The following is a 21,161-nucleotide window of genomic DNA, read 5'->3' on the forward strand; positions in this document are numbered from 1 at the left end:
AGACAGAAAAATCATCGTTATGAATCACTGTCCCTTTTAACAAAACACTGTGAATAATGTTAAGGTTATGCTGCCTTTTTTTTCCTCAGGAGTGTGTTCATTGATTCCCAAGCAATCTGTAACATTTTTGATTAAGATCTCAGAAATAGCTGAAAATCCCAAGGCTTCTCTACTATTGAAACTTCACTTGCCTTTGACTGTCCCCAACTAATGACAGTAAACTATGCAGCCTCAAGCTAAAGAGATTAATTTCCACTTTGCAATGAATAGACAAAAAGACTGGACAAAGTCCATTCCATACCAAATGTATTGTTTTGTCTATTACAGAAAATACACTTTTAGCCCTAGAGACAATCTGAGATAGGAATAATAAAATTCAGGGTGCAAAACAAGTAGCATTTAACAAATGATCCAACAAACAAGAGTCATATGAGAATTATATATTTTTTTTCTCATACTTTTTTTTGAATAAAACTACATGTTTCGGACAAGCCATCTTCAAATTTAGTATTTACTCCTGATAATAAATCTGCTTTAAAAAACTGCTGCTAACAGTAACAGCAGAATAATTAGAAGTAAGTTCTTCATTGTAAGAAAATATTGTGTCAGAGTGATTTCCTATTCTGTAAACCTGTATTTCCTCTTTTCTTAGGTAAAATCAGATAATTTTACAATTAGATCATGTATAAATGACAAGTATCAGTCCACTGCTATTAAGCATAATTATCAAATTGATCTGCTGTTTACTTATCACAATATCTTTAAGAAATCTCCACCATTCTTTTTTTTTAAATTCTGATTTAAAAAATTATGCATGATGAAATACTTTAAAAATGTTCATCCTCCTATCTATCCATGTTGTGCTGCAGAAGTGAAAATCATCTGAGTCAGTAATGGCTTCTACTAAATGGAAATGTTGATGGTATGTCATAACCTAACTGAAGATGTTACTTTTTTTACAATTATTTTAAAAACGTGATTGTAAAGCTTGGAAACAGAGTTCCTGAACATATCCCACTTTCTGATTCTTCTGTGCATATGGAAGTTAGTGGCAATTTTTCTATTTACTTTAACAATAGTAGCACTGAGACTTTGGAAAAAAAGTTGAGGATATTGTAGTAAATGTCCAAGAGCACTCTAGTATCAAGGCTGCAGACTCTATATGGTCTTACCCACACATCTCTATGGCATTATCCTGTTTAAATAAAGGAAAAATATCTGATGCTTCTCAGTCTCTCGGACGAGTCCACTGTGTGGTTCTGGAGAGGAGAGATGAGTTACTATGATGTGGAAGGCTCTAAATCCTCATATGGCAATGCTATACAGTAACAAAGCATCATAAAATGAAACATAAAATTTTCAAAATTAATAATTAATAATAATAACAACAACAACTCTGTACTAGCCATCAAAGACTCCATTTTGCACTTTTGCATGAAACAACTATAGAGTATGTTGAATATGTTCAAGTATAAATTAAGAATTTTAACTACAACTACAGCTTTTACTGTTAAAATTTCTAAGTCATTTTAATCATCCATCATTTTCCCATACCAGCTCATGGATTTACTTTTCAACACCAGCAGCCTGAGACAAGAACGATCTGATTTATAGCCCATGCTAGAAGAGCTTGCTGCTCAGTTGTCATTTTTTTCTTGGCTCCAGTAGATGGAAGCAACTCTCTTGCTGCATTTTAAGTTTAGTGTGGTTTTGGGGCTGTTTTTTAGGCCAAAACCTTTATTTTTATATTTATTTTGTTGTCGGATGATCCTTTGATGTTAGATTCCCAGATAATTTGTTCCAGTTCCCAGAGCAGTTCCTTCAGATGAGAGCCATGCATTAGTAAGTCTGTAGCTCCTGCTGAAACCTCTTGCAAGGATAAACAGAGCCTGTAGCGAACCTACATGAGCTTGTTTCTAGAAACTCCACTGCTGCATGGTTCTGTAGAAATAACCACTGACGAGACACAAGCAAAAAAATGGTCAGTGGTCTGGATACAGCTGTGTACACTACTGGTAGTTGTCAGTCTTACAGTACAATACCTTGTCTGATAAAAATCCATGGAGACACGACACCCTGTATTCTTTTGCTATTTCGGTTAAGCCAGTGCATCATTTGTTTCCCTTCACCAGTCAAAAAGTATGCTGTGACATTCAGCATCGTGCCCGTGATAGGCAGGTGTCAGAAGGATTTCAAGTATAGGGTTTTAGGTCCACAGGCCACTCTGCTCAACATGGCTTGTCTGACGAAAAGCAGAAGAGCAGCAAGAGTAGAGAGTCTGACACTACCTGGAACAGAAACCTAAGGGTTTCTTCACAATTAAGCAGGCTTTGCAGCTGCCACAGGCAAAGCACATTCCATATCAAGACAGACATTCATACAGGAGACTAGCAATATTTGTCCCCGTCTCCTCAACCCATAAATCAGTGCCGTGCACTTCTGCCATATAAGAGGGTGAGATTAGGTGTTCATCTTTTCAAAGACTTGTCACCCTCAATTAAAGAGGTGTCAACTGCTCTTAACCTGTATGGCATATGGTCGCCCTGGTTAACGAAAGAGACACTTCCCTGAGTCGCTGGAGTCAAACCAGCATGTGCTGTGATCCTGTTGATTCCCACAAGCTAATCAGGGTCAAGCTGGGTCAGATTTATGTACTGCAAATTCTTCAAGACAGGGACAGTCTCTTCCTATAAGCTTCCGTGGTGCAAAAATTAACAGGTAAAATAATGGGCCTTGAGTCATAACTAGAAAATCAGGATATTATTGAACTCATTTACAGATTTAACCGTAGGTAACAAAAGACCTCCAAACATGTGCAGGTAATACATGAAGTTAGATTTCAACCAATGGTGTTTTGAAAGCATTATGCTAACACAAAAGAGTGTGTTGCAAATAATTGCAAAACCAAAATCCTGATCACTGAGAACATTAAAGATTTCACGACAATCTTTACAGAATGAATTATGTCTAATGTCCTGGCCAAATTCCATCTTGGATCATTATTCTGCTCATATAAATTCTAATGCAGTTGAAGAAGTCATTCTTTGCTTTTAGGTTTAGACAGATTTGGTGATGTTTTGTCTTCTTAGAAGTGTTAGCATTTCACCATGGCTCTGCTTTCAGAGTCAGGTGAACTAATCACATCCCTTGCTTAAATTTTGCCTTCAATGGGTTGTATAGAAGCTTATTTCATACTATACAATTAGAAAGCATTTTTATTAATCTGAATTTCATCATGTCTGAACTAAGTCTTTCTGTCTTACCAGCTTTTACAGAGAAGTAATACAGAAAGAAGAAAAATACTTATAAGAACTTCCTTACAAATTAATGAAGATAATAAAGACATGAACTTTTTGCATCCAAATGCCCCAATGAAATTAATATCTACACTTTCTCTTCTCAAATAAAATTGTTTACAACATGGAGTTTTTGGAAATACCATCTCATGAATGACTATAGCAATGCCATGAAAGAAAACCATGGACTAAACCTAAAGGAATGACCTGAGTGCTGTCTGAATAAATCTAACCTGTGTCTTGATTGTGTGACTAGTAAATTGGATCACCAAAATCTACCAAGGAATATGATTTTTAACTAGAAGGTCAGATCTACTGCTCAGAAACAGGGAGTGACAGTCTCTATGAAAACAGGTTCTTAGTAATGTAAGAACGCATTAACGTGAAGCACACACAGAGGATGTGAAAGTCCACTCTACACTGCTGACTTGGCATCATGCAAAAGACAGAACAGAAAGTTCTCCACACAAAAACTACTATGTTGGAAGAGAGCAAAAAGACTCTTTCTCCTCAAATATGTTTACAGTTTAACCTAGTCAAAGATGGAGTTTTCTGTATTGTATATAAATTTTTTATACTACCCAGCTATTAAGTTTTCTAGCTGAAATCCAAATTCTCTGTACTTTTTTGAGATGGAGAGACCAAAAATATCTGCTAAGTAAGAAACTATCTCTATTATCAATTCTTCCTACAAGAACTTCTCAGAACAGAAGTTTTCATATTGTGATGAATCAGAAATCAGTGATACACAGAAATGTTACTAATTACCTGGGGACAGATATACTACAATGTGCTATAATATGACAGAGTTGGAGGCAATTTTATTATTTATACTAATAGATCGTGTTTCCTAACACTATTCTGTCACATATATTATAGCTATTCTTGGTGTAGAGATTTTATTCTCTTGCCAGTGATGGAGGATCCAGTGATGTAGGTATTGTCCAAGTGATTAAATAGGTAGAGAAATTCCTGAAAACTTAATTGCCTACAAATTTTATCATTTGAAAATGGTAGAAGGAGTTTTCTTCTACACATGCATAGCTTCATACTGAAATGGGGCAAAATTCTATGGGTATTAAATTTGTTTCCCTGTTCTCCTGGAATAATGCATGGAATAACAGCTTTTAGCCTCATTGATTTGAATGTGACCATAAAAAGAAAAAAAACCTAAACCACAGAAGAATTATTTGTTCCTTCTTATTATGTGTCACATTAAGGAACCCTACACGAGGGAACATATTGACACAGGAATGGACAGAAAACATCAGAAACTAAGCCTAGATAAGCGAAAATGATGGCTGTTGGCAACTCTGAACACTTCCCTAAATTCTGGACAGGCAATGCTTTAGCCTAAAGTCAAGCTTTAGAAAGCAGTATCTGCAACGTATTAAACAATTCTGAACAAATCTGACAAGATGTCAGACGCTTACTTTGTGTTTAAACGTCTGTTACAGAAACAGATGACACCACCAGCTTTGCACGTGGTCAAATTCTGCCTGGAACTGGACTAAAAGGGTAGAAGGACCTCAAAAATGCCATAGGTTAGAATTGTAACTCATCAGTTCTGGGACAGACACATCAGTCACAAATAGTAGCTTTCCATGGGTAGAGACGCTGACATCAGTTGAGACTAATCTGAGGAAAAATTAGAGAATATGCACCAATTTAGTTTCTATTGAATCATATTAAAAAAGAAAAACCTTCAAATTCTAAAGCAGACTGTATTTTAGTGTGTTACTCTTCCTTGGCCAACTGAATTCAACTGCCTTTCAAACACATTTAAAAAAACAAAAGTAGTTAAACAAGATAAAGGTAGTGCCGCAGCACAAGCCTGAATTTCTTAGCGTTCCGTGTACAACAGTTCCAAGGGCAAATCTTCTTTCCAAGGCTGAGTCTCACTCCACTTTGCCAAAGGCCAGCACTGACTTGCAGTAGATTGTTTAATGTTTGCTATCAGCAATAAGATACTTCCTAAGCCTGAAATTATAGCCTAAAATTAAACAAATTAATCTTACATTTTCTCAGGTACAGACTGAACGATTCAGTCAAATAAAATCATTTATCATTAAATTTAGGAAGGACATTTCAGATTCCAGTTTGCTGTTACATCTGCATGGAAGAATATGTGATATATTTGCTTATATTTCTATGGGGTTCCCTGCTCCTCTCCCTCCCCAACCCCCCCGCCACACACACACAATTTTAACCATATTTCAACTGAAATGCATGGAGTTTTCTACTCAACAGGGTATTAAAACCTAAAATTAGGTGTAAACAGGGTATAATATGGGCCTAGTCTCACTGAAAGAAAAGCACCTTGTGAAAAATATGATACAATATACTCAGTACATTAAGATCACTAGCAAGTAATTACATATATTTTAATCAATATCTATTGTGAGATTGATTTTTTAATAAGCATTATAAACTTGAATCCTTTGTGAACTACAGAATGAACATTAACATAAACTGTCACATTGTACTTGACTAACTGCGTGACTTTTTATGTTTCACTGCAGAAAATTGGCCCACTGTCGTGTCTGTGGGGTTTGTATCTGCGTAGAAGGATTACATGTCATGCACATTATGAAACCAAAAAAGTGTGAAGGGTAAATATGTGCATTGCGTGGAAATGGTGGCTCATCTCAGCAATGCTGTGCACCTGTTGTGGTGTGCTGTGACTCCTCTTAATTCTTCCCTGTTCAGGGAATAATGATAACGATAAGTAATTTAATTCTACATTCTTCTTCTCTTCTGCCAGCTAGATAATAATGAAAAAATTCCAAGTTTGCATTTTAAGAATGACTGTATTCCCTATAACTGAAAATCTGTTAATTCTGTAGTAAAACATTTTGCTCTTGCTGTCTTCAGTAAATCTAAAATGTTTTTTAAAGATTTGCTGCCCTTCAGAAAATAGATTCTATGACTTCAGTCCATTTTTAATCTCTTGCTGCTTACCGATGATTCAATCTGAGATTATGAAGCAGGTTCCCTTGATTGCATTATAGCCTGAAGAGTCTGTTCTGACTTTTTGCATCCATACACATGTATTTTATTTCCCTTTTGCCGTCCATAAAAGATAAATGCATTAGTTACGTAAACTGGAAAAGAAAACCACTTTGAAAATGTGTAATAATGTTCCAACTTTCACACATACATACATAAGGAAAACTGCAGTGTAAATGAACATTATATGCAATATCCTGAAGAGATGAAGCTTCTATTAGAACCAAACACACAGAAATTTAAGTAACAGAAGAGCTCCAATTTGTTCAGTCATCTGACTTATCTAGTGTCCTCCATCTTAGTACCTCAACTCATGATAATGCCCATGGCATCACTCTCTTGAGTTCGTCTCCTTTGATGATGGGGAAGAGTTCGTCTCCTTTGATGATGGGGAAGAGTTCATCATTTTAGTTCTTCTTATGCCAATAGACCAAAAATATGTCCCTGCTGCCACATTGCTCATTCTCATGTAATATTCTAGCTTTCGGTCACTAAACAACACCATCTGAACTTGTCAAAATTAATGACAGAAGACGACTCCCGACTTATGCGCTCCATCAAGTCCCAGGGTACTACAAAAGCACTGAGATGAAATGAGAAACAGGGAATTGAAATTTCTGGGCAGCAGCTTGTTTAAATACTTTTGTTCAAGATAAGAAGGAAAATAAAATATGCATTCCTTTGTTAATAGGAAAGTTTTTTTCTGTCTAATATATTAGAGAAATTTTTTCAAGAACAGTTCATCCTCACAGAAAAATTACCTGTGCAACGCTGCCAAGGTCACGGTCCACCTGGGTTACCAGCCGTGGACTGTTAAGTGCCAGAAACGCAAACTAAGCTGCCTTGATTCTCCTTTCTGCACTTCATAACAGTTAGTTTTTAATTGCATGCTGAGAAACAGGTAAATGAGTAACAGCTTCCCTCAATTTAGAGATGAATGTTGCATTCTGACACACTTCTTTTTCAGTTGTATAAATTCAGACATATGTAGGGCATAAATCCCTAAAGAACAGTGTCCTAAGTATCCAATAAAAAAAAAGGAAAAATCGTATAAAATATTTTCATTCTTTAGGGATAATTTTGACTCAGCTCACTGTATTTTTCTAGTACGTAGTTGCAACCAGCATTGAAGCACTACTATTTAATGTAGCAATTTTATGCTTTTGATTTACAACAGTGTTTTGGAAAAACAGTCTGAAACAGAAGAACGTATTATTTAGCAATGATCTGTAAAATGTTGCATATCTGTACCTGGAACTGATCAATATTCTTACTGTGAGCATCAGGTATAGCATGACTAAGAGCGAGTAGTATGTTCGTATCGGTTATTCAATCCCTGAACTGTAACAGAGCTATTTTTGTACTTTGAATAAAAATAGATTAACACATCTCCTTTACCGTTTTGTATCTAGGGAGAATAAATCATAAAGCAAAAGAATGCATGGTATTCCATGATGCCACAATAAAATTTGCTCATAGGAACCAGTGCTATTAAAAACACCACATTCTGCTGGGATTGTGGTTCAAGGCCTAATGATTAAGAGTAAGTTACCCTGAAGACTATCCAGTAATGAGGATTTGTAAATTCCCAGCTTAATAATATGCAATACTTTTGGACTGATTCAAGAATTATTTGGGCTAAAAAGCTCCTTGGTATTCTCACTGACTGTAATCCATCAGAAGACTACTGAAAATAACAAGATAAAAAACCATGGTAAAAAATCATCTATTTAGCTGACCTAGCAGAAAACGGAGTTTGCACTGAAGTTAAATTTAGAAAGATCTAAATATAACGAAGTTGGCTTCAGGTATGCATGTCAACTTCCTCCATTTCCTTCTTTTTTCTGGAAATAACTAATTTGTAAAATTGATTTAAGAAAAAACTCCCACCAACAACTTTCCCCCCCGTGCCCTTAAGACTAGCTTTCACTTTGTAATAATATATGCAGTCTAGAAAATCTTCTGAATTCTGATAATTTTAATCAGACTATTTAAGTAATTTGTATCCATGGACTACTTTAAAATTCAAAGGATTTAAAATAATTTAAAAGCACACCACCACACCAACCAGTCAAGTGAAGGCTTAATGGGGCAGCATTTTACTTGACGAAAATAATTGTGACATGGGTACAACATCCAAAAATAGTAAACTCAAAGAAATGTGTAAGTCTTTGCAGTACTATGGCTTGTAGCCCCAAACCCACAAGCATGAATGTATATGCCTAATTTGAAACACTTGAATAGTTCACTGAAGGCTGCAGAAATGTTCATGTACCTAAAATTAAGTACATATGTAACAGTTAATATGAATGAAATCACAGACGTTGTTACTGCATCCCAATCAGTGAAGCAAGCCAATGAGAATATGAAATCAACGAGTACATTAGACATGAAAAAGCAAATCCTTGATGATGTTCGTAAACCTTTGTTGGATACAAGTTGCGTGGATCTACATACAGGCACTGTACTCAGGTGTAAGGTGGCACTATCAATGCATGGAACAGCAATTACAGCAATTTGGCAAAAAGTGTCCCAACTGATTCCACAATTGAATTCGGGTGTGAAAAATGCAATTAATTATTAGATTGAAAATGCAGACATGGCACTGTCAGAAAAAGCCTTATTTATAGCACAAAGTACTTTATGAATGCCCACAAGTGTAGGATCCATCTGAACTCGTTGAAGCCATCAACATTTGGCATCTAGTCTAAGCTTCTTCAAACACAGGCTTACTTTATCATCGATGGAGACAATTAAGCACAATATAAACATAGCTGTAGACATTTCACCGTAATTACAGGGACTATAATAGAAATAGCAAGACGAGCAGAGAGCAAGACAAGCAAACTAAGATGAGGATTGCTTTCCATCTGAGGCTTTGTACAGCTGAAGCCTAGTGACTTAGATTGCACAGTGGGAACAAGGAAGGAATAATCCCTTGTGAGGAAGAGGAATAAAGATTCAAACACTTCTCTTTTTTTAATATATTGAATGTAATAATGGCCCATGTGTCCTATTTAGTAAGCTATTATATTGACATACTGTATATGTTAACACGGAAGAGCTTGTGCTCTTATCATGCAACATGAAACTCATCTTTAAGAAGTGACTATCAATAACTACACCACTAACATGCTTAGGTTGCTCTACAAATAAGGAAACAAGAAAATTTGAAAGAACAACTCCGAAAAGAATTATTGAAAGCAACATAATAAATACGGTATTAATAGGAATTGTGCTGAAAAAAAACTAGTGGAGAAAAAATAAGCAGCCAAAAATTTTAATTTAATTTTAACGTTTTCTGATAAGGATATACGGTTCAAGACAGATTTCCTGGGGGAGTTCCTTAACTGAAGGCCTATCACAGCAAAGGACATAACTTGCCAACCTAAGATGTGATGCTCAAATTCCTAAAATGTGCTATGGGGGTGGTGATATCTGTCAAGATGATATTTGTGGAGGAGTTCTTGAAAATAGCCAGGATCTAAACCATTAAGGATTTCAAAACTAAGAGAGCAAACTTTAAAATCAAACAGCTACTTCATAGCAAAGTAAATGAGTTAAGGTACAAGGGGGATGAGCATATTTGCTCAAGACAGGACGGGAGTGTGTCGCTGCATTCTGAACAGGCTGCAAGTGACAGAGCTGAGCTGCTGGAAGCCTTTCTAGGAGAGAATTACAATAATCCGCTCCATCAAGAGGGCATGTGCTGCTGCTATGAGGTCATCACAGGATAAATAAGGGCACTGTCTGCATCAAGCACACCACTAAAAAGACATTTTTCAATCTCATTCACTGCAGAAATCTCCACAGAGGAGAGGGGAATGAACTGGACATCAGAATTTTTACTACAATTTCCCCCTGCACTCAAATCCCCCAAATCAGTCTGTAGTGACATATAAAAAGAGAGAGCAATCTCCTAAAGATAACAAATACTCACTGGTAAGATTTGTGCTTTCCCTGTGGCTGAGGCAGAGGTAGAGGTAGCTGGCAATCCTGCCTGTGTGAAAACCGAGCTACACTTGTGGAATCCCTGGAGTGAGAGGCACACAGCTCCTTATCGCTCAAACTGGGACGAAGTCTTTGATATTTATCATTCCTACAATACCCACCGCAAGCACAGACTTCATGACACGATTCTGGTGTCTGCCAAGCTAACCTTGAACTTCAGCACTGCTTTGAAGAACCACAAAATATTTTTATCGTTGATGTGATAGTCTGCACGACAAAATGAGGCTTAGCATTTGGAATATAAAGTACTTGATTTCCCCACGTTTGTGCAAACTATGATTTCTTTGCATTTGTGCATGTTGAATTGGCCAATAAACTGAAAAATGTATTGTAAGTAATTGCACACAAAACCCCCTTGTGTTCTTAAATAATGAAAATATTAAATATGTATACAATTAAAATGTCAGGGGGGTTGGGTTCATCAAATTGAATTAAGGTAATAAAGCATCATTACATAAATTTTCTAATACATTTATATAACAGTTACATCTTGAAAGCATATCAAATTATTCACATTATCTGTGAATTAAAGTATTCAAAATCAAGCACTTATCGTCCCCCAATGAACAATAAATAACTTTCTTAAAAGAGAAAGCTTATGTGATATATACAGATATATACAGTGATATAGGAAACTTCTAGTAGCATCACTATTAAAAGTAACAGCTTGTACCCCTACAGCCTGACCGAGTTTGAAAGAAGTTCAGAATGGAGTGGGGGAATTAGCTGATGAACTTCTGTCAACTATAGCAGTAGCCTTCATGAATAATTCAATATATGCCCCATCCCCTCTATGTCTCAACAGACTAACAGCTGCAGCTCTCAAATGACAAGTGTTATTTTTTCAGAAGCTTCTGAAAATAGTATACTGATTATAAAATAACATATATAATAAAATAAAGTTTTCCCTCCCCACTTTTCAGTTCTGACTTACAGTAACTAGTAAAGTTTTACAGCAAAAGGAGGAATTTTCAAATGGACTTTTATGAGTTATGCAGCTGGTCTAGAGAAGAAGCTGGGAAAAGAATTCAGGTCCTCTACTAAAGATTTGGTCCTTTACCTTAAAACAACCACACAATTAACTTAGATTACTGTGTCCCCAAAACCTCATTAAGAGTAGCTTCACACATAAAAGCTACAAAATTACGCTTTCATAACATGGACCTTTATCTTGGCTTCATGCAAACAGGAAGAAACTTTCTGGTCTGCGGTTTTTGTATCAAACATTTTCTGTAATGTTCTCCACCTGACAGTGAAAATTTGGCACTTCAGGATGTCAGGAAATTGACCGAACATGTTTGGTGAATATTCTGATGTAGAACAGTTTCTCTTGGACTAACAAGACTTCAACAAAAGGTAAGAGAAGCTTAATGAGATAGTAGTACAAGTTTCCCTGATGACAGTGCAACTGCCTGTACCATCAGTCCAGTTTAGGAGGAGAAATGGCTTTCACGGCATGTCTTCTCACGCTCCAACAATTCAGAACAGAAACTGTACAAATCTGCTTACACTTTTTTTTTTTTACAAACCAAGGCAGGCAAAGAGACCAAAGCTAGGCAAACTCTAATCACTCAGAAAAAGGCCTTCTAAAGGAAGGGACATCTCAGGTAAGTTTGTTTAAACAATTTGAGTATTTTTCAGTTTTGTGAAGATTTTTCAGTGGCATTATGTAACAGTGGTACTTAGGGAAGGAACACATTAGCTTAATGTAATGCTGAAATAGCTGCACGCATAGATGTTTCCCGATTTACTGAGAAGCTACTGTGTGCAGTCCTTCTGACTGAAAGCTGTAGTGGACAAAATCTTTTTGATGATACAGACTGAAAGATCAGCTTGCTGCTTTGCATTTTTTAAAAAAAATATAAATATATCATCTTTCTGTCCATGAGACAGCTTCTGTTCATAGGAAGTGTGCTCTATGCACAAGAGAAGAAAAATACTTTGCCTTGCATGCCCTATATGGGTATACACCATAAAAATTAAGCAAATATCGAAGATGTGAAGGTGATGTTGTTGCCAAGAGATACGCCGAAAGGTTTCTTAAACATCTGCTTTACCTTCTTGTAATGAACTGTTTCTCTTCTCAGCTCCAGAAACGCCCTGGATCTTCTTGTTCAACAAAAACGGCAAGATCCTTCAGTGCTTGAGTTGCCCAATGGGTCTGGTCTAGAAATGACTTTAATTGGGATGCAAATTATTTAACTGACCATTTGAGTAAGAGTCTTCTTGCACTTAAATTTTTTTCAGAATTGGAGTTCTATCTCTTACCAATACATTGTCATAGAAACATAAAAAAATAGATTTATATGATGAATTGCAATTTATATTGCTAATTCTGAAGAATTATTGAAGAATTACAAAATACTGAAGAGCGAAGTTTCATTTTATCCCATCAAAGGGACGTTTTCTATACACAACCAGAGAGCTATAATGCACATTATATTTTCAGCTGCTTACATTTCATATTTTAACAGTTAAGTTTTCAAACAAACTAAAACAGAATTATAAGTCTTTGGAAACAACAAAGCTATCTGTCTGTTCTTATTTTCACATTTTTTAGCTAACAGAAATAAAAAATTGGAACAGTTATTGAGACAGTGTATTTGAAAGCTTAATGACATTGCCAATTTTAAAAAAATGGTAATATGGTATTAGATAGCTTTGTCAGTTGAGCCGTTTTCAAGATAACTCAGAAATGCTACTACCAAAGGACTGCTTCATCCTCAGCCATCTTAAGACAGTTAACATGGTTAATTTTTCTGAATCCTATGAAAAGCACATTCAAAAATATGATATTTTTCTTCAAAATAATAAATTCATAATTAAAGCACTGTCTGTATTTTTGCCAAGAAAAAGTTGTAACAGAAATGGAAAGCCATAATAGAATTGACCAGAGAATCAATTACTGGCATTTTTGTTTGTTGAATATAGTAATTGGATTCAAAATGAATCATTTGTAAGGTATCTCCTGCGCTGTATAAACACCTGCAACCTCTACTTATGAGAGTTATGTAGGTGGAGCATGGCTGTATATCAGCCAAATCTGTGTGCCGTTTAAGAGTCAGTGGTCAACTCTGACGCCAACCAGACAGTCCCCTTCTCTCTTAGATTGTGGATAATTTCTTGAGTAATGTGTTGGTCCTGCATCCTGGTGCGAACAGATGAAAAAGGATAATTGTATTTTTAAAAAGAAAAAATTCCCCAAACAAACAGCGCTTTCACTAGGGGCAGTACAAGCCCAAGAAATCCAGGCTATCATTACCGGTGAAGAGCCTTGCTCCATGAATAATACATTTTTGGGGCCAGCTCACATCACAAAAATAGGTCGTCTCTGCTCATGAAAGGTCCACATCCAGCCTGATAGAAGGAAAAAATCTGCTTCATACCACTACGGAGGGTGGTTCCGATGTCGGAAGCAGGGCACTGGAAAGTATTTTCAAGTGAAAAAGCCCATGCTGTTCCACCTTGTGAACAGCAAGAAAATGTAATTTTTTAGTATTGATTTTACCTTAATTTTACAGTGTATAATCATACATCAAGCTAATCGCTTTCATGGTATTTTCCAATTCTGTAAGTTACTCTTAGTGTTAGAAAGCATAAAATGCAAGCATATACAGGACTTACTGACCTATTTATATATTTGTGTATCTGAAGATACACAAGTATCTTCATACTATCACTTAACTACCAATATTTATTCCCAAAACATTTATTGGGAGACTGAAAAAAACTAGTCCAGATTCAATAGAGATAAAAGTAAGTGTAATACAAAGCTAAATGCCCTACACTACGTAAACTAAAACCAACAGCGTCTGTGGAGAAGCAGCTCCCAGCCTATTGTTTTTCTGCTAATCACTTGATCAGCTTTCCTTATGGATTTTTTTTTTTTTTAGATGGAAATTATCAGCTATATATAAAATGAGAAAAAAAACCTCAGTCTTGACTTTACATCTTCTCACCTGTGATACATCTACAGCTAAGATCAGCACTGGTGTCTGAAACAGACCCTGAAACTGGTAAACTTACAGAATAGAGTTGTATGTAAGTCTTCAGCTTTAAAATTTATCATCTGATTTGTCCAATCTGTATGTGTATAAATTTCATATTTTTTACCATATCAGGTTCCAAGTAGGATCATGAAGTACGAGGCAAACAGATTTGAGATTCTTGTGCTTAGCATTTGGATCTAAAAGGAATATATCGCTACGCTGAACTCAGTTCAGTTTATAGGTTGTGGGTTGTTTTTTTGTTTTTTTTTTTTTTTCACAAAGAAAGTGTAATTAATTACCTAAGTTTAAAACAAAGTGCATTTAAAAAAAAAAATCAAGATAAATACAGGTTGACATAACAAGAAGGTGTTACATTCCATAGTCTTTTGTTTAGTCTTTGGCCTCTTTCCTGACAGTTTGTAGAAGTATCAATTCTTGTGACGTATATCAGGATATAAAATCTACCTTTTTATAAATCTATTAATTTACCCCATTCACTTGTCACTGCCTGACTTACTAATAGGTGTGCTGCTGCTATTGTAATCTTGGCCTTAGAAGTGCAATAGCTACATGGCAATAATATTTCTGGAGTTGAACTGAGCTTAGCAATCAAGGCAGAGAGGTAGCAAAAGAAATCATTTGAGGACCCTATTCCCTCTTAGCCTTCTTTTTACATGACGTGTGATAAATGATATAACAAAAATATTTGTCTCTTAGAGATACACGTATTACTGATTCCCATCCAAAAATAATCTTAGGACTAATTAAAAAAGTCAGTATTATTTGCAGAAACCCTAGAAAGGTCTAGTAACAAAAATAATATTAAATATAGTAACAGAAACTAGGGGTTACAGTCATCTTCTAATCCAACCTGTCTATAAAACCAAGAAAAAGTTATGTTAGGGATGCTGTTGTGGTTTGAGAAAACTCGTAACAATTTATTGTCATTTAAACAATTATTCTATCACGCGATGACCCCTCCCCACCCAAAAGGAGAATCAGAGAAAGCAAGGAAACACAAGGAGAACCAGTATTAATCCTGATACTAATATAAGATATACAAGAATTATACTCGTCCAGTTACATCAGTAGGAAGCCGTGCACTCCCAGCAGGGGACAGTAAATGTCAGACACTGCAAGGACTGCAGCTTCAGGAGGACAGGAAGGGCTCAGGGGTCCGGGACCGGGGCAAGGAGTTTCTCTGGACGGCCGCCATCAAGGGAGAGAGAAACTACACAGCAAACTTTCTAATTTATATAGAATATGACGTTCATGGTATGAGATAATCCTGTTGGCCAGCCTCGGTCAAGTGCCCAGGCCTCGCTCCTTCTTATCCGTGCACCTGGCAAGGCTTGAAAACACTGAGACCTTGGATCCCACATAGCCTAGCTGGCTATAAAGTAAATATTTTCGCAAATTCAGACACTAGAATGTTCCAAAAGTGGAGTTTTTCCCAGCATTAGAAGACAAATTAGTCCTGTGTCGCTCAACCCAGGACAGATGCTTATATATATCTTTCCCATACCCAAACAAATATAGAAGTACATACAAAAAAACACTAAAAAATACTATATTTCTAACCCATAATACAGGACTGGAAGTCTAGAACAACAGGAGAAAGACTCATTTTATATAGTAACTGTATATATGTGAATAAAGAGCACCACGTGTTTATGGACTGATTATTTTAATGAGGTCTAACTGTGAAGAGACATTTTGACAGTTTTATTTACAGTATAAGGCATACCCAGAGGCATGCAAGCATAGCTTGAAAACCATATATATTTGTATATAAAGCACACAGCTATATAGATATATGTACATATGTATAAATATACGTACACGATCATAGGAAGTGATTTTGCAGAAAAACCACAAGCCTAGCTAATATGGCAGTCTACCACTGTAGCGTATTTCTAGATAGCCTTTTTAACATATATACCCTATCAATAACATAAAATCTGCAGTTATGTGAGGTGCAAAAATACGAATTCGGAGTTTTAAATATATAAAGGCACCCCCAAATGAAACAGTGTTTAAAAATACATCCTAAAAATACTGATCAAATGTCTTTAGATATATTTAGTTTATGGTTAATGTATATATGGAGCTATTTTAAATGCAGCCAAGTCACTAAGCTCATTAAATTTTTGATTTGGGGAATTAATGGAGATTTTTTTTTTTAGCTATAGATAAAAAAGAATGCAGAGACATCAAGCCCTCTGAACAAAGTATAATTCAAAGATAGACGCTAGATCATTAAAGATGAAAATAACAGGATTACAGGCAACATCCTCTTGTAAAACAAATTCTATTCTTTAATAAACATCTAGTGTGCCCATACATATTTAATGTTAACAGTTTTTTAACAGCTTAGGCTGTAACCTTAGTAGCCCAGTCTGGCATTTGCTATTGTCATCCCTGCCCTCATCGGGATAGAGGCAGGAAGCAACAAAGTGGTAACTCAAATTATATTTACCAAATTAGAGCTGTTGATTAATTTTCCTCTGGTAAAGACACAATGGGAACACCCCATCACCTCATAAACAGTAATATGCTGGTTAGACACCTTCCATAAAGTTTAATTAACACACCAACTCTTCCCACTGAACACTGAGAAGAACTGCAAGACATTCTTACTAGTAAAACTACCCACCTTTTCTTCCCTGTTACCTTCTTTGTTTGCCCTGTTTGTTCATACCGTTAATGCCTTGAGGCTGTCCATTAATGTGTATTTGCACAGCATCATGCCCTATAGACCCTAATCTCTATTAGGACCTGTAGCTGTTACCACAACACAAGTGGCAACGTTAACTGTGTTTAAAGGTTTCTTTCTGTAGACAACAAGTCCAAAATAGTCAATTTAATTTTGCTACTTGTATCTACTCAGCCTCTTACTGGACAAGTAATTTGCACTAGAAGGAACAGATACCCCCCTTATACAATATCCTTCATATGCATGCAGGATGCTTAAGACTTCTGGATGATCAGCAATATTTATAATTTGAAATATAAATTTTTAATGAAATACCATAATATTTTCTAAATAAGAGTTAAGAATATTACATTTATTCCAGAATGGCCAGGATAATGGTCACCACTTGAAACTGAGGTCTCTTGATGTATTGTGATGATCTCCTGCATACATTATTGGCAAATCTATATTTTACAAACTAGGAATTAAAAAGAAAGCTAAGATGTTAAATAAATACCCTGTTTAACCTGGTGCAGAGTAGCCTAGATAAAACCCTAAAACTGAACAATACATAAAAAAAAATAAAGCGAACTAATTTATTCTCAGTTACTTTTTAGAAAAGAGAATCCTGTGTAAGTGACTACAGCAGCATGTTCTGTCACATTCTTTCCATAAACTGAGCCCTGTCAGTGACAGCAAAACAGATTGTGTGCATCTGCTGGGAATGAGCCAGATGACAGTGGAAGAAACACACATGGATACCTTGGCACAACAACTAAAGAAGTAGAAGAAAAATGGACAGAAAGAAGCAGAAAGTTCTAAACTTTAATTAAAATGGCTCTCTAACAAAAGCGAAGTTATCTAAGAGTCTGTTGCAGACTGTATGCTTTGCTTTAGGCTGTAACTTTCCAAAAGCAACTACATATTTATACTCTACATTGTCTTGTTTACTCCCTATGGTACTCATATGGCCACCATTCCCACAGTGTCTGGGTCCCACAGAATTTGCCTCAGGGAAATACCATCCTCGTTCTACAGACAGGGAATTGATGCTCCGACAAAATGAAATCCTCACAGTTATCTAAAATAGGTTCTGGAAGAAAGAGTTAAAACCACACTGTCCAAATCCAGGCTGCATCCTAAATGCTAGAATATCCTTCCTGTGCTTAGCTCTACTTTCAGACAAAAATACTGTTATACTTAAAATGGACATTAAACAAATAATCTGCTAGTACTCTAGCATTACAGGACTAGTGAGCCCGACAAGTTAAATTAGCACAAACGGTGACTGTGTCAGCTTTGCTATTGCTGCTTGTACCCTCTCAAATTTTACTGTTGAATACGCGGATTGAGAGCCCAAGAGGTTCAATGAGTTACAGTCTTCAGTACAGAACTGCTACCACAAATAGTAGTAGCTGTGTATTCTCATATAAAAGGAGAACCTGATCCTCAGTAATAGTTAAAAAGCACTCACAGCTATTGACTCATCATAGCAGCATAACTACACGCTTATGGTCAGGAACGAATTCAGGAACTCTGCTGCTCTAAAATAAATCTTTTATTTCAGGTGTAAAGTAACTTACATTGTTTCCCTTTTGGTTAATCACTTGAAGATAGATCAAGTAGACATGGAAGCGCATTTTTTTTTGTTTAAAGAACACGGTATTCTGATTACAAGGACATAAAAGCTCTTCTGAATTTTGCACTGATGTTTTACACACTGTTTTGTCTTACATACTAGGAAGAAGATGTGACTGCCAGCTGAGTAAAGAACAGTACAGCACCTAATGGTCCGAGCAGCTCAAGTCACATATTTAGAGCATCTGGAAGCCTCATGAGGCCTCAGCGGTCTCAGCCTGTTATGTATTCCATATGCAGGGACTATCTAGTATTCTGATGGTACTTCAGAATCACATTAGTAAAAATGGAATGATTCAGTATTTATAAACCTCATATACATCATTACATAGTACAATTAACATCCAGAAGACAGAAGCTGACATACACTCGCCTAGTCGGAGAAAGCTCTAAAACAGCGTAAAATGCACCTTCATGTCCCATCTCATTTTAGGATGTGTGAATGGCAGCCACACATGTACAGACTTTTAAACCCCAAGACAGAATCTGAAAACTGCTTAAGTCTGCTTATAATGTTCTTGATCAAAGAAGTGGTAGATCTCTACATATTCTTCGCAGTGTGGTCCAGAAGAGAAGATAAGGAGATCTTCTTTTGAAATGTTCTATTCAAATGGTACCTTTGTTATAATGAGTCTGGAAAAAGAGTCAGAGTGGAACTGAGAAAAAGAGGTGGATATTAATTAACAGCATGAATGAGAGTTCTGTATATAAAGCAGTTTTTAGTAGGTCATCAAGTCAGTGGAGTTATGCTGGAATACATGAGCGAAGGACGTAGTTTCATATATTCAATTACATCTGAAATACTGTTAAACAAACATATTATTATTTGTGGATGTAAGTTCTCTTTGTATTTGTGAAATAGGAATTTCCCAATTACAGTCGAAAGAAAAGAAAAAAGCAGCATATTTTCACAACTCATAAGCTGTTTCAAGCTCTTGGGTAAATACTAGTCAAGCTGAATATCAGCACAACTTTTTAACCAGAGTTGTTATTCTTCTTCATTAATTCAAGCATAATAATGTGGTCAGGAAGTCAGGTTTGGATTCACACCCACATATTCAACACGCACATTAACTGTACAAGAAACTGGCTGAAGAGGCCTGCATGCTAGGCCACAAGGTCTTTCCTAAAGGACCACCCAAGCTCTGCTGAAGATGACTGAGAACATATACATAATGGCTGGTTTTGAACTATTTGTTCTCATAAAGGCTTATTAAACAGTCTTAGGTAGCCTGAGCAATTTATTGCACCCTGAAGCTGTACTTCCTGTCTCAACCAACCTATAATCAATCCATTACTCATTTACAGCGTGCCTCGTTGTCCTCATATTCAAACACCTCTTCATGTTTCTAACTCCTATCCTAGATTTCAGAGCTTTGCTAGGCATGGTATGTCTCAGTTCAAGAAACAAACTAAAATGAAAGAATGAGGCCACTAAAAATTACGAGAAACTGACACAGAGGTATTTATAAAAGATCTAGTTTCACATATTTAGATGAATATACTTGTAAACTTAAAGATAAAACAAAAGGCACTTTCTTCTTATACACTGTATTTTATAAAGTAAAAGCAAACTTTTCAGACAATGAATAGGAAAGATGGCATAGAACTGGTTGTTTAAAGTAGTTTTAAGCTATACTAGAGACGAGAAACACAGAAAGGCTTGTATTTTTGAGTAAGAGAGATAAAAGAGCACAAGAAACCAACTCAATAGCTAAGGAACTATGGCATTCCAGTGAAACATGACTCAATTACAGCCCTTCATTTGATGAATATTTAATTATCTATACAAAAATGGGATGGCCTCACATTTGGAAACTGAGAGTAGCTTTCTCCCAGAATATTCTATAGCCAACTGATTAAGGACCTTTCCAGAAAGAGCGAATTGTCTTTTCTGTGAACTGCTCTAAATTAAGGGTAGGAATTATTTCAAATCAGTGTTCTCAAATCCTGAATTTCTGCTATAAAACTTAAACCAGTGCTTATAAAGAATTTATAGACTTAATTTGGGGATGTGCATTCCAGTAGACAACAGGACATAGCAAAGTAAAACCTAAATTCCCCTTTTTCGTGTTGCCCCAAGTCCTTTCTAATTATGTGGATACATTCTGGCATGCTGAATAGATTTTAGCTTTTACAGCATCTCAGTGAAGTTACCAATTTATATCTGTGTTTTGCCCTTGGAGAACTTAAACATAACAGACGTGCACAGAGAGAGTTTGCAGCGGCATTTAAAATTACATTCAGGGGTTCTGAATCCCTTTCTTCTATTGTATGCATCGGACTGTTCTGCACTTTATTTGCAGACTTTTTTATCAGGCATCTTTTGCCTCAAATAAAGGTGTGTATTTTTTTAGGGATGATGATCAGTGAATTGTATGTTAAAGATACACAATGTATTTTTAAAATTCCCCCTTTAAGTTTTGGAATTCATGTTGAAGGATTCCACTCCCTGGTCTTCAAAATCATCACCAATGGATTGCATGCGGTGCTGGAGACTATTATATTCAAGAAACTTTTTTA

At 36.0% G+C, this 21,161-nt stretch overlaps 1 protein-coding gene across 50 annotated transcripts in view; it reads right to left on the reverse strand.

The window, feature by feature from the left end:
* The window catches only part of MEF2C (myocyte enhancer factor 2C), a 139,169-nt gene that overhangs the window by 93,879 nt on the left and 24,129 nt on the right, over positions 1-21,161 (reverse strand). For 4 of the 50 annotated variants that reach the window (XM_074570731.1, XM_074570753.1, XM_074570735.1 and 1 more), the window contains one exon: positions 12,374-12,492. The exons of the other annotated variants lie outside the window; for them this stretch is intronic. The gene's annotated coding sequence lies outside the window, so the exon portion shown is untranslated. Of the gene's footprint in view, positions 1-12,373; positions 12,493-21,161 lie in introns of those variants that run through there. 50 annotated transcript variants of the gene reach the window in all.

The sequence above is a fragment of the Larus michahellis genome, chromosome Z (assembly GCF_964199755.1).
Source record: "Larus michahellis chromosome Z, bLarMic1.1, whole genome shotgun sequence".
In the NCBI taxonomy this organism is placed as follows: Eukaryota; Metazoa; Chordata; class Aves; order Charadriiformes; family Laridae; genus Larus; species Larus michahellis.